This window comes from Chiloscyllium punctatum, chromosome 19, assembly GCF_047496795.1.
Source record: "Chiloscyllium punctatum isolate Juve2018m chromosome 19, sChiPun1.3, whole genome shotgun sequence".
In the NCBI taxonomy this organism is placed as follows: Eukaryota; Metazoa; Chordata; class Chondrichthyes; order Orectolobiformes; family Hemiscylliidae; genus Chiloscyllium; species Chiloscyllium punctatum.
The window spans coordinates 92,882,519-92,893,695 of record NC_092757.1 but is presented as its reverse complement, the minus strand read 5'-3'; the positions used below and the strand labels follow the sequence as shown (position 1 = coordinate 92,893,695).

At 52.6% G+C, this 11,177-nt stretch overlaps 1 long non-coding RNA gene across 1 annotated transcript; it reads right to left on the bottom strand.

Annotated features, from left to right (window-relative positions):
* Positions 1-9,388: 9,388 nt before the first annotated feature.
* On the bottom strand, positions 9,389-10,871 carry LOC140491633 (uncharacterized). Its single transcript, XR_011963347.1, has 2 exons — positions 10,720-10,871; positions 9,389-10,572 (listed from the first exon to the last, which is right to left on the bottom strand). It is a non-coding gene; the product is annotated as an uncharacterized lncRNA (long non-coding RNA).
* Positions 10,872-11,177: the final 306 nt, after the last annotated feature.

Genomic DNA, 11,177 nt, shown 5'->3' with positions numbered 1-11,177 from the left:
AGGGTCAGTGTGTGTGGGACTGTACCCCAGTGAGGGTCAGTGTGTGTGGGACTGTACCCCAGTGAGGGTCAGTGTGTGTGGGACTGTACCCCAGTGAGGGTCAGTGTGTGTGTGGGACTGTACCCCAGTGAGGGTCAGTGTGTGTGAGGGACTGTACCCCAGTGAGGGTCAGTGTGTGTGTGGGACTGTACCCCAGTGAGGGTCAGTGTGTGTGGGGGACTGTACCCCAGTGAGGGTCAGTGTGTGTGTGGGACTGTACCCCCGTGAGGGTCAGTGTGTGGGGGACTGTACCCCAGTGAGGGTCAGTGTGTGAGGGACTGTACCCCAGTGAGGGTCAGTGTGTGGTGGAGTTTGAGGGTGTGAGTGTGTGAGAGATGATTTAAAGCCCGTCGCTATGGCGATGTGCTGTGTTTGTCATTTGAATCAATGTCTTTGTTCTGTTTTTCCTGGATTTTGGACTGACTCATGTTTTTCTGAATGTGCTGAAAGGAAATCGTCATGGCGATGACCTCGAAGAAGAACATTGTACCAGTGGCTGATAATTTCACTTGGCCTGATCCAGACTCCCTGCCTGAGGATATGAGGGCCATTCTCAAGTTCAATAGCATCATGTGAGCCCAGATCTTGATCTTTGTGTTCCCTCTATCCCGGGCCCCTGTTCCCTCTATCCCATGCCCCCGTTCCCTCAATCCCGGGCCCTGTCTTCCCTCTATCCCAGGCCCCCATTCCCTTTATCCCGGGCCCTGTGTTATCTCTATCCCGGGCCCCTGTTCCCTCTATCCAGGGCCCTGCGTTCCCTCTATCCCGGACCCTTTGTTCCCTCTATTCCAGGCCCTTTGCTCCCTCTATTCCAGGCCTCCGTTCCCACTATCCTGGTCCCCATTCCCTCTATCCCGGTCCCCGTTCCCTCTATCCCGGGCCCTGTGTTCCCTCTGTCCCGGTCCCCCATTCCCTCTATCCCGGGCCCCTGTGTTCCCTCTATCCCGAGCCCCTGTTCCCTCTATCCCGGGCCCATTGTTCCCTCTATTCCGGGCCCTGTGTTCCCTCTATCCCAGGCCCCCGTTCCCTCTATCCCGAGCCCCTGTTCCCTCTATCCCGGGCCCTCGTTCCCTCTATCCCGGGTCCCCGTTCCCTCTATCCCGGGTCCCCGTTCCCTGTATCCCAGGTTCCCATTCCCTCTATCCCAGGCCCCCACTCCCTCTATCCATGATCCCTTTTCCCTCTATCCCGGGCCCCTGTTCCCTCTATCCCGGGCCCCGTGTTCCCTCTATCCCGGGCCCCTGTTCCCTCTATCCCGGGCCCCCCTTCCCTCTATTCCGGGCCCCTGTCCCCTCTATCCCAGGCCCCTGTCCCCTCTATCCCAGGCCCCTGTTCCCTCTATCCCGGGCCCTGTTTTCCCTCTATCCCGGGCCCCTGTTCCCTCTATCCCGGGCCCCCCTTCCCTCTATTCCCGGCCCCTGTTCCCTCTATCCCGGGCCCTGTCTTCCCTCAATCCCGGGCCCCCGTTCCCTCAATCCCGGGCCCCTGTTCCCTGTATCCCGGGCCCTGCGTTCCCTCTATCCCGGGCCTTTGTTCCCTCTATCCCAGGCCCCCACTCCCTCTATCCATGGTCCCTTTTCCCTCTATCCTGTCCCCGTTCCTTCTATCCCGGGCCCCGTTCCCTCTATGCCGGTCCCCGTTCCCTCTAGCCCGGGCCCCTGTTCCCTCTATCCCGGGCCCTGTCTTCCCTCTATCCCGGGTCCCCGTTCCCTCTATCCCAGGCCCCTGTTCCCTCTATCCCGGGCCCCCATTCCCTCTATCCCAGGCTCCCATTCCTTCTATCCTGGGTCCCCATTCCCTCTATCCCAGGCTCCCGTTCCTTCTATACCGAGCCCCCGTTCCCTCTAGCCCGGGCCCTGTGTTCCCTCTATCCAGGGTCCCCGTTCCCTGTATCCAGGGCCCTTTGTTCCCTCTATCCCGGGCCCCTGTGCTCTCTATCCCAGACCCTTTGTTCCCTCTATTCCAGGCCCTGTGTTCCCTCTATCCCAGGCCCTTTGTTACCTCTATTCTGGGCCCCCGTTCCCTCTATCCCGGTCCCCGTTCCCTCTATCCCGGGCCCTGTGTTCCCTCTATTCTAGGCCTCCGTTCCCACTATCCCGGTCCCCATTCCCTCTATCCCGGTCCCTGTTCCCTCTATCCCGGGCCCTGTGTTGCCTCTGTCCCGGTCCCCCATTCCCTCTATCCCGGGCTCCTGTACCCTTTATCCTGGGCCCTGTATTCCCTCTATCCCGGGCCCTGTGTTCCCTCTATCCCAGGCCCCCATTCCCTATTTCCTGGGCCCCCGTTCCCTCTATTCTGGGCCCCCATTCCCTTTATCCCGGGCCCTGTGTTCCCTCTAGCCCGGGCCCCTGTGTTCCCTCTATCCCAGGCCCTGTGTTCCCTCTATTCCGAGCCCCCGTTCCCTCTAGCCCGGGCCCTGTGTTCCCTCTATCCAGGGTCCCCGTTCCCTGTATCCCTGGCTCCCGTTCCCTGTATCCCAGGCCCCCGTTCCCTCTATTCCGGGCCCCTGTTTCCTTTATCCCGGGCCCTGTCTTCCCTCTATCCCGGGCCCTGTGTTCCCTCTATCCCGGGCCCTGTCTTCCCTCTATCCCGGGCCCCTGCTCTCTCTATCCTGGGCCCTGTGTTCCCTCTATCCCGGGCCCTGTTTTCCCTCTATCCCGGGCCCTCTGTTCCCTCTATCCCGGGCCCTGTGTTCCCTCTATCCCGGGTCCCTGCTCTCTCTATCCCGGGCCCTGTGTTCCCTCTATCCCGGGCCCTGTGTTCCCTCTATCCCGGGCCCTGAGTTCCCTCTATCCCGGGTCCCCGTTCCCTCTATTCCGAGCCCCCGTTCCCTCTATCCCGGGCCCCCGTTCCCTCTATCCCGAGCCCCCGTTCCCTCTATCCAGGGCCCCTGTGTTCCCTCTATCCCGGGCCCTGTTTCCCCTCTATCCCGGGCCCTGTGTTCCCTCTATCCCGGGCCCTGTTTCCCCTCTATCCCGGGCCCTGTGTTCCCTCTATCCCGGGCCCTGTGTTCCCTCTATCCCGGGCCCCCATTCCCTCTATCCCGGGCCCCCATTCCCTCTATCCCGGGCCCTGTGTTCTCTCTATCCCGGGCCCTGTGTTCCCTCTATCCCGGGCCCTGTGTTCCCTCTATCCCGGGCCCTGAGTTCCCTCTATCCCGGGTCCCCGTTCCCTCTATTCCGAGCCCCCGTTCCCTCTATCCCGGGCCCCCGTTCCCTCTATCCCGGGTCCCCGTTCCCTCTATTCCGAGCCCCCGTTCCCTCTATCCCAGGCCCTGTGTTCCCTCTATCCCGGGCCCTGTGGTCTCCATTCCATCAGCTGAAGCTGACCTGGATACCACCTCCAGCTCTATTCTGGCTGAGCCTCGTACCGTTGAAGCCCATTGGGCCCTGTGCTCCTCCTAACCCCTCCTCCTCTCATTTCACTCTGTCGGAGCATCCTGATCTGAAACAGGAGCAGACAGCGGGCCATTCAGCCCTTCGAGTCTGGTCCTTGTTTCAGGAAGGTGGAGGCTGATCTAGTGTCTCCCTGTATTTTCCCCCACACCCGCAACTCCCCCATCAAACAGTCTCTACTGGAAACACTGACTTCCAAACATTCACAATCCCAGTGAGTGAAAAACACATTTCCTCATCCCAATCCCAAACAGCCAATTCCTTTCTCCTGAGATTAAGCCATTGTTGCAAAATATATTCCTCTCTCTGATGTGTCAATCCAGCTCACCCTCACCTTTCAATATGGATCACCGTTGGGATGGTATTTATTGCCTGTTACCTCACATATAGCTGAATGGTTTACTGGGCCATTTCTGAGGCAATTGAGGGACTATGGGTCTGGAGTCACGTGTAGGCCAGGCCAGGGAAGGACAGCAGTTTCCCTCCCTCAATGACATTAATGAACTTGGTGGGCTTTCACACACAATTGTTTCATGATCATGAGTTTGAAGATCAGATTTGTATTAGATTCAAATTCTTCCATCGCCTCTCTCAGCATATCGACATATCCCCCTCACTCCCTCCCTGTCCCACATCATTCCCACTCTCTGGGTGAGAAATATTCTCCTGAATTTCTGACTGGGTTTGTTCGGGATTATCTCATGTTGATGGCCTCTAGTTTAAACATTCCATCCAGTGATCTGACTGATCTTAACAGGATTTTCAAAGGGATTGTTTGAGAGGGGGAGAGAGCGAGAGAGAGAGAGAGATAGAGAAAGGTTGAGAAAGAGGGAAAGTGAGAAGAGAGATTGAAGTCGGAGAGGAGATAGAGTGATGAGAATGAGAGAAATTTAGTGAGAGATTGAGAAAGAGAGAGACGAGAGAGAGATGTATTTCATTGTGGTGTGAAAGGCAAAGGAGGTGTGTTGGTATGATGCTACTGGATAGGTAATCCTGGGAAGACGGGTTCAAATCCCACATAATAACTGGTTAAATGTAAATAATAAACCTGGGAATGTAAAGCTAGTTACAGTGAAGGTAAGTGTGAAACTCTCAGTATCACCTTATTGACTGGTGACCCTTTAAGGAAGGCAATCTGCCTACACGTGACTCCAAGTCTGTCCAGTTGAAGGGCAGTTCAGGAAATGACCACCTTCTCATTGATGCTCGTGTCCTGTGGAAAAAACAATCAATCAGCTGTGGAAATGACCAGAGTCAGGCTCATCCAGGGAGGTGTTCAGGAACAGTTCTCCACATGAAGGTCTGGAGAAGGTGGAATGTGCTCCCACTGAGACGAGTGATTACTGATTCTGAAGGAGTGATGAAACTGTAATGCTGAGGTTTATTTCAGTTTGACTCAATAAAGACAACCTGCGTCTGAGTCAAATGGGGACGATGAACCCATTGCTGATTGTCAGAAAACCCACCTGCTTCACTGATGCCCTTTGGGGAAGGAAACTGCCATCTTTACCTGATCTGGCCTATACATGACTCCAGACCCACAGTGATACCTGCCCTCTGGGCAATTAGGAATGGACAATAAATATTGACCTGGCCTGCTGAGTCCACATCCCATTACTGAACTTAAGAAAAGTCCCGCAACCGTGATTTCACTGAATGACAGTATGGGCTTGAAGGGGTGAATGGCCTCCTGGTGCCCACTAAGATCCATACAGAGCAGCCTCTCCATTTCCTGTTTAGATCCGCCAGGGTTTGTTTTCCTGTTTCTGTAGGTGCTGTCTTCATCTGCTTGTGTTCTCCCACCCTCCCCACCTCCCCCCTCCCAAACCCAATGCAGGTGGTCTCACGAATACCAGGATGCCAGTATTGAGAAGATTTTACGCTTCCTTCATGCTCCTTTCCAGAAAACGTGCCCAGCCGTTCCGGCAGACGCTGGTTTGAAAGCAGTCGGGACCCACCACGGCTAGCCGCAGCTTGTGCCTGAGCCTCCCCTCCACCCACCAGTGATGATCAGGACAGCTCTCAGTCTCCTACTCCACAACCCAACCCTCTCCTCCCCACACTGTTGATGGCGAGTGCTGTGTGGGTCAAGAGCAGCCAAAGACAACACCAGCCACGCGTGTGTAATCAGGTGCCAGTGGTTGGCATTAGTCTGGGAGGCAACTCCCTCTGTCTCTGTCTCGGACTGGGTCTTCAGTGTTTCTCAGGGAGTTGGAATCAGGAAATGAGGGGGTAGGTTCCTGAGTGGTTTTCCTTTGTTCATGTTGACAAAGCGGTGAGGGGGAGGGAGGGAGGGGAGATTTCTCAGCAACGCATTAAACCTCTGTCACTCCAGCAGTGGGTGTTGCTGGTTCTAGTGAGGGAACTGGTGAACCCTCTACTGGGGGACTCTGATGGATTACAGCATGCTGCTGGTGAGCCCAGTGCCACTCCTGCACACATACCTGCCACCAGCAGATACCTCAGGGGGCAATGAGGGTAGCCAAGGGCCATCTGCTTTGACCTGGCAAATCTGTAGAACCCATCGAGACCACCCTGACCCTCCGAAGAGCATCCCACCCAAACCAACCCCCCTACCCCATCTCTGTAACCCTGCACTCCCCATGGCCAATCCACCCTGACCTGCACATCTTTGTGATTGTGGGAGGAAACCGGAGCACCTGGAGGAAACCCACGCAGACATGGGGAGAATATGCAAACTCCACACAAACAGTCACCCAAGGCTGGAATCAAACCCAGGTCCCTGGCGCTGGGAGGCAGCAGGGCTAACCACTGAGACACTGTAATTTACACCAGGGTCACTCTCACATTGCTCTCTGCCATACACACTCACAGCTCATGTTCCAAATGAGTGCTCTAACACCCCACAAGTTCAGGTGCCCCACACAGAGCCCCCCCAGTCAGAGTGCCCCTCTGCACCCCCTGACACCACAATCTTCCCATCCCCCCCCAATCACTCCCTGTCGTCTGCCCTCTCCCAGTCCCCCTGCCACAGACAGGGTCCCATTCCCTGCCATTCATTCCCTGGGGGTCCCTCCCTCCACCTGGTCACGTGAATCTAACCAGGGAAGAGACGATTTTGAAACTCAACCTTAATGAAACAGAGTTAGTTCATCATCTCATAATGAGGGAGCCCCTGGGGAAGAGTGATCATAAACTAGTAACATCTCAGACTCTGGTGGATAGTGAGATACTTCATTTGAAGGGAAAGTATTAAATTTAATTACAGCCATTTATGCATTAGCTAAAGTGGACTGGGGTATTAGATTTAAAGTGTGACCATCAGTGAACGATTTAATAAACATTTAATTATTCTCCATTACTCAACATTTGCTAAAGAAAAACATATTTTATTGAAGTTTTAAATCTTGGACAATTCACAAGAAATACCAATGTAAAGGGGAACAACATGTTCACACTGTTCACTGGTTGGTTGGTGGGCTATGATTGGTTGGTGGGCTATGATTGGTTGGTGGGCAATGATTGGTTAGTACACTCTGGTTGGTTGGTGGGCTATGATTGGTTAGTGCACTGTGGTTGGTTGGTAGGCTATGATTGGTTAGTACACTCTGGTTGGTTGGTGGGCTATGATTGGTTAGTGCACTATGGTTGGTTGGTGGGCTATGATTGGTTGGTGGGCTATGATTGGTTAGTGCACTATGGTTGGTTGGTGGGCAATGGTTGGTTGGTGGGCTATGATTGGTTAGTGCATTATGGTTGGTTGGTGGGCAATGGTTGGTTGGTGGGCTATGATTGGTTAGTGCACTATGGTTGGTTGGTGGGCTATGTTTGGTTAGTACATTATGATTGGTTGGTGGGCTATGATTGGTTAGTGCACTATGGTTGGTTGGTGGGATATGATTGGTTGGTGGGCTATGATTGGTTAGTGCACTATGGTTGGTTGGTGGGGTATGATTGGTTAGTGCACTATGGTTGGTTGGTGAGCTATGATTGGTTGGTGGGCTATGATTAGTTAGTGCACTATGGTTGGTTGGTTGGTGGGCTATGATTGGTTGGTGGGCTGTGATTGGTTAGTTCACTATGTTTGGTTGGTGGGCTATAATTGGTTGGTGGTCTATGATTGGTTAATACACTATGGTTGGTTGGTGGGCTATGATTGGTTAGTGCACTATGGTTGGTTGGTGGGCTATGTTTGGTTAGTACATTATGATTGGTTGGTGGGCTATGATTGGTTAGTGAACTATGGTTGGTTGGTGGGATATGATTGGTTGGTGGGCTATGATTGGTTAGTGCACTATGGTTGGTTGGTGGGGTATGATTGGTTAGTGCACTATGGTTGGTTGGTGGGCTATGATTGGTTGGTGGGCTATGATTAGTTAGTGCACTATGGTTGGTTGGTTGGTGGGCTATGATTGGTTGGTGGGCTGTGATTGGTTAGTGCACTATGTTTGGTTGGTGGGCTATGATTGGTTGGTGGTCTATGATTGGTTAATACACTATGGTTGGTTGGTGGGCTATGATTGGTTAATGCATTATGGTTGGTTGGTGGCCTATAGTTGGTTGGTGGGCTATGATTGGTTAGTGGGGTATGATTGGTTGGTGGGCTATGGTTGGTTAGTGCACTATGGTTGGTTGGTGGCCTATAGTTGGTTGGTGGGCTATGATTGGTTGGTCGGCTATGATTGGTTGGTCGGCTATGATTGGTAGAGGTGTTTCCGTTGAGAATGCCAAGATTTTCTCAGGCAATTAACTGTCAATCAGAAAACTCCATCTCTCAGGTTCTTCGTTTTCTGCTTATCCTTCATAAGGACTTACTCTGTCCCTCCCATTCTCTTTCATCTCTTGTATCTGCATGTTGGTCCCTGTGTCCGTTGCTGGTTATCCTATCCCCCTGGTGAGCTCAGTCAATGTGTTAAAGGACTTTATGCATGTTCACTCAACACTGCTACTTTCTCAGGTATAAGCTGAGGTAGATTTGCTGTCCTGATTTGACCCCCTCGCCCCCTTCCTGTGCCTTTATTAACTCTCTGGGAATATGTTTAATTGCCAGAAATGGTGTGAGTACAGATCAGATTCTGATCCCAGCCTGAACTTACTCCAAATGCCTTCAACCTCTCTTTCGTTTCAGGGGCATTATGCTGAAATAATCAACCTCCTATTGTATTGCAGGGCCTGCTGAACTATCAATAAAGTAATTTACATGGAAAAAATCAATCTACAGTTGATTGTATTAAGCAAACTCTTCAATAAAGTGTCGACATTACAGGAGATTCTGAGATTGCACAGCTGATTCCTTATTTCCCTGTTAGTGATGAAGGTGCTCAGACTCCAGACTCTGGCCAATTGGAAAGGTGTCAACCTCGTTGTGTGAAAGTATCTGACCCTCCGACAGTGTGGCTCTCCCTCAGCGCTGACCTTCCGACAGTGCAGCACTCCCTCAGCGCTGACACTCCGACGGTGCGGCACTCCCTCAGCGCTGACCCTCAGACAGTGCGGCACTCCCTCAGCGCTGATCCTCAGACAGTGCGGCACTCCCTCAGCGCTGACCTTCCGACAGTGCAGCACTCCCTCAGCGTTGACACTCCGACAGTGCGGCTCTCCCTCAGCACTGACCCTCTGACAGTGCGGCGCTCCCTCAGCACTGACCCTCTGACAGTGCGGCGCTCCCTCAGCACTGACCCTCCGACAATGCGACTCTCTCTCTCTGCACTGACCCTCCGACAGTGCGGCACTCCCTCAGCATTGACTCTCTGACAGTGCCGCGCTCCCTCAGCGCTGACCCTCAGACAGTGCGGCTCTCCCTCAGCGCTGACCCTCAGACAGTGCGGCACTCCCTCTACAACCTCTCTGATCCTGAGGCAACTGGCCACCCACTGTGGTATGACTGTCACCTTTGAATTTCCTCAATTTCCCTCAGATAACAGTCTTTGGTGTCTCCAATCAACCAGGAATGGTCCTGTGACTCATTAAGTAACATGTACAAAACACAGTGAAACAGAATCAATAATCACTTTATTTCCACCATTATCTGTTCAAATACATCCGCCCCTTCCCTCCCCTGTCTTTACGATGTGGAGAAAGACAGAGAGGCTGCAAGTTGTAATTACAAAAATTCAAAATTTGAAAATACTAGATTCGGCCATAAATTTGATAATACTTCAGTAAAGCATTGCAAATTCTGAAATGTATTTTACTGCACGTGCTGTGATGCTGTAGCTGAAACTTTCAAACTCTAGATCTCTGATCATGTCTTGAGTTCAATTTACGGGAAGCCTTTTCAAAGATTGACTCAAATTTTTTCTTGACTTGGGAAACTGACAAGAAAATGATGACGCCTGAAATTGACACCAGGACAGCACGAGGGTGGGGTCAAGCATAGGAATACTGAGACATTGCAAATACTGCACAGTGTGGTGGGGTAAATGGGGAAATCCTGTACCCAGCAATAGGACACCTGGTTACTGGGTGGACTCCAATTCAATGTTGAGAGTGTGTGGCACTGAAAAACCACAGCAGGTCAGGCAGCATCCAAGGAGCAGGAGAGTCGACTTTTTGGGCATAAGCCATTCTCGATGAAGGGCTTCTGCCTGAAACATCAATCCTCCTGCTCCTCGGATGCTGCCTGACCTGCTGTGCTTTTCCAGAATCACACTCTCGATGACAGAGGAAGAAGTCTGATTTTGAGAAATATCTGAAATAAAAGTTTTGATTAGATTACTTACAGTGTAGAAACAGGCCCTTCGGCCCAACAGGTCCACACCGACCCGCCGAAATGCAACCCACCCAGACCCATTCCCCTACATTTACCCCTTCATCTAATACTACAGGCAATTTAGCATGGCCAATTCACCTGACCTGCACATCTTTGGACTGTGGGAAGAAACCAGAGCACCCGGAGGAAACCCTCACAGACACAGGGAGAATGTGCAAACTCCACACAGACAGTCGCCTGAGGCGGGAATTGAACCCAGGTCTCTGGCGCTGTGAGGCAGCAGTGCTAACCACTGTGCCACCCACAAGTTCTGCTCCAATGTGAACTAATGCCGGTTAGGGAAGGAGATGTCCTGGGGATATAGCAGCATGTTGCCTGGCCTGGAGAGTTTTCGTGGACAGAGGGGGGCAGGTTTCCCTTGGAGCACAGGAGATTGATGGGGACATGAATGGGATGTCTCAAATTCTGTGAGGCATAGACGCGGGTAGACAGGAAGGAACTGTTCCCCTGGCTGGAGGGAACAATGACTAAGGGTCGTGGGTTTAAAGTAAGAGGCATGAGTTTTAGATGGGACGTAAGTAAATATGTTATCATCCAGAGAGTGGGGGGCACCTGTGAGGGTGAGAGGCAGAAACTCTCATCACTTTGTGGAAGGATTTAGATGTGATCTCAAGGTGATGGGGTAAGTGCTAGAAAATAGATGACAATAGTGAGGTGTTTGTTTTGAACTGGACAGACTTCTCTGTGCTCTTGGACTCTACAAAATGGGCAGCACGGTGGCACAGTGGTTAGCACTGCTGCCTCACAGCGCCAGAGACCCGGGTTCAATTCCCGCCTCAGGCGACTGTCTGTGGGGAGTTTGCACGTTCTCCCCGTGTCTGCGTGGGTTTCCTTCGGGTGCTCCGGTTTCCTCCCACAGTCCAAAGATGTGCAGGTCAGGTGAATTGGCCATGCTAAATTGCCCGTAGTGTTAGGTAAGGGGTAGATGTAGGGGTATGGGTGGGTTGCGCTTCGACGGCGGTGTGGACTTGTTGGGCCGAAGGGCTTGTTTCCATACTGTAAGTAATCTA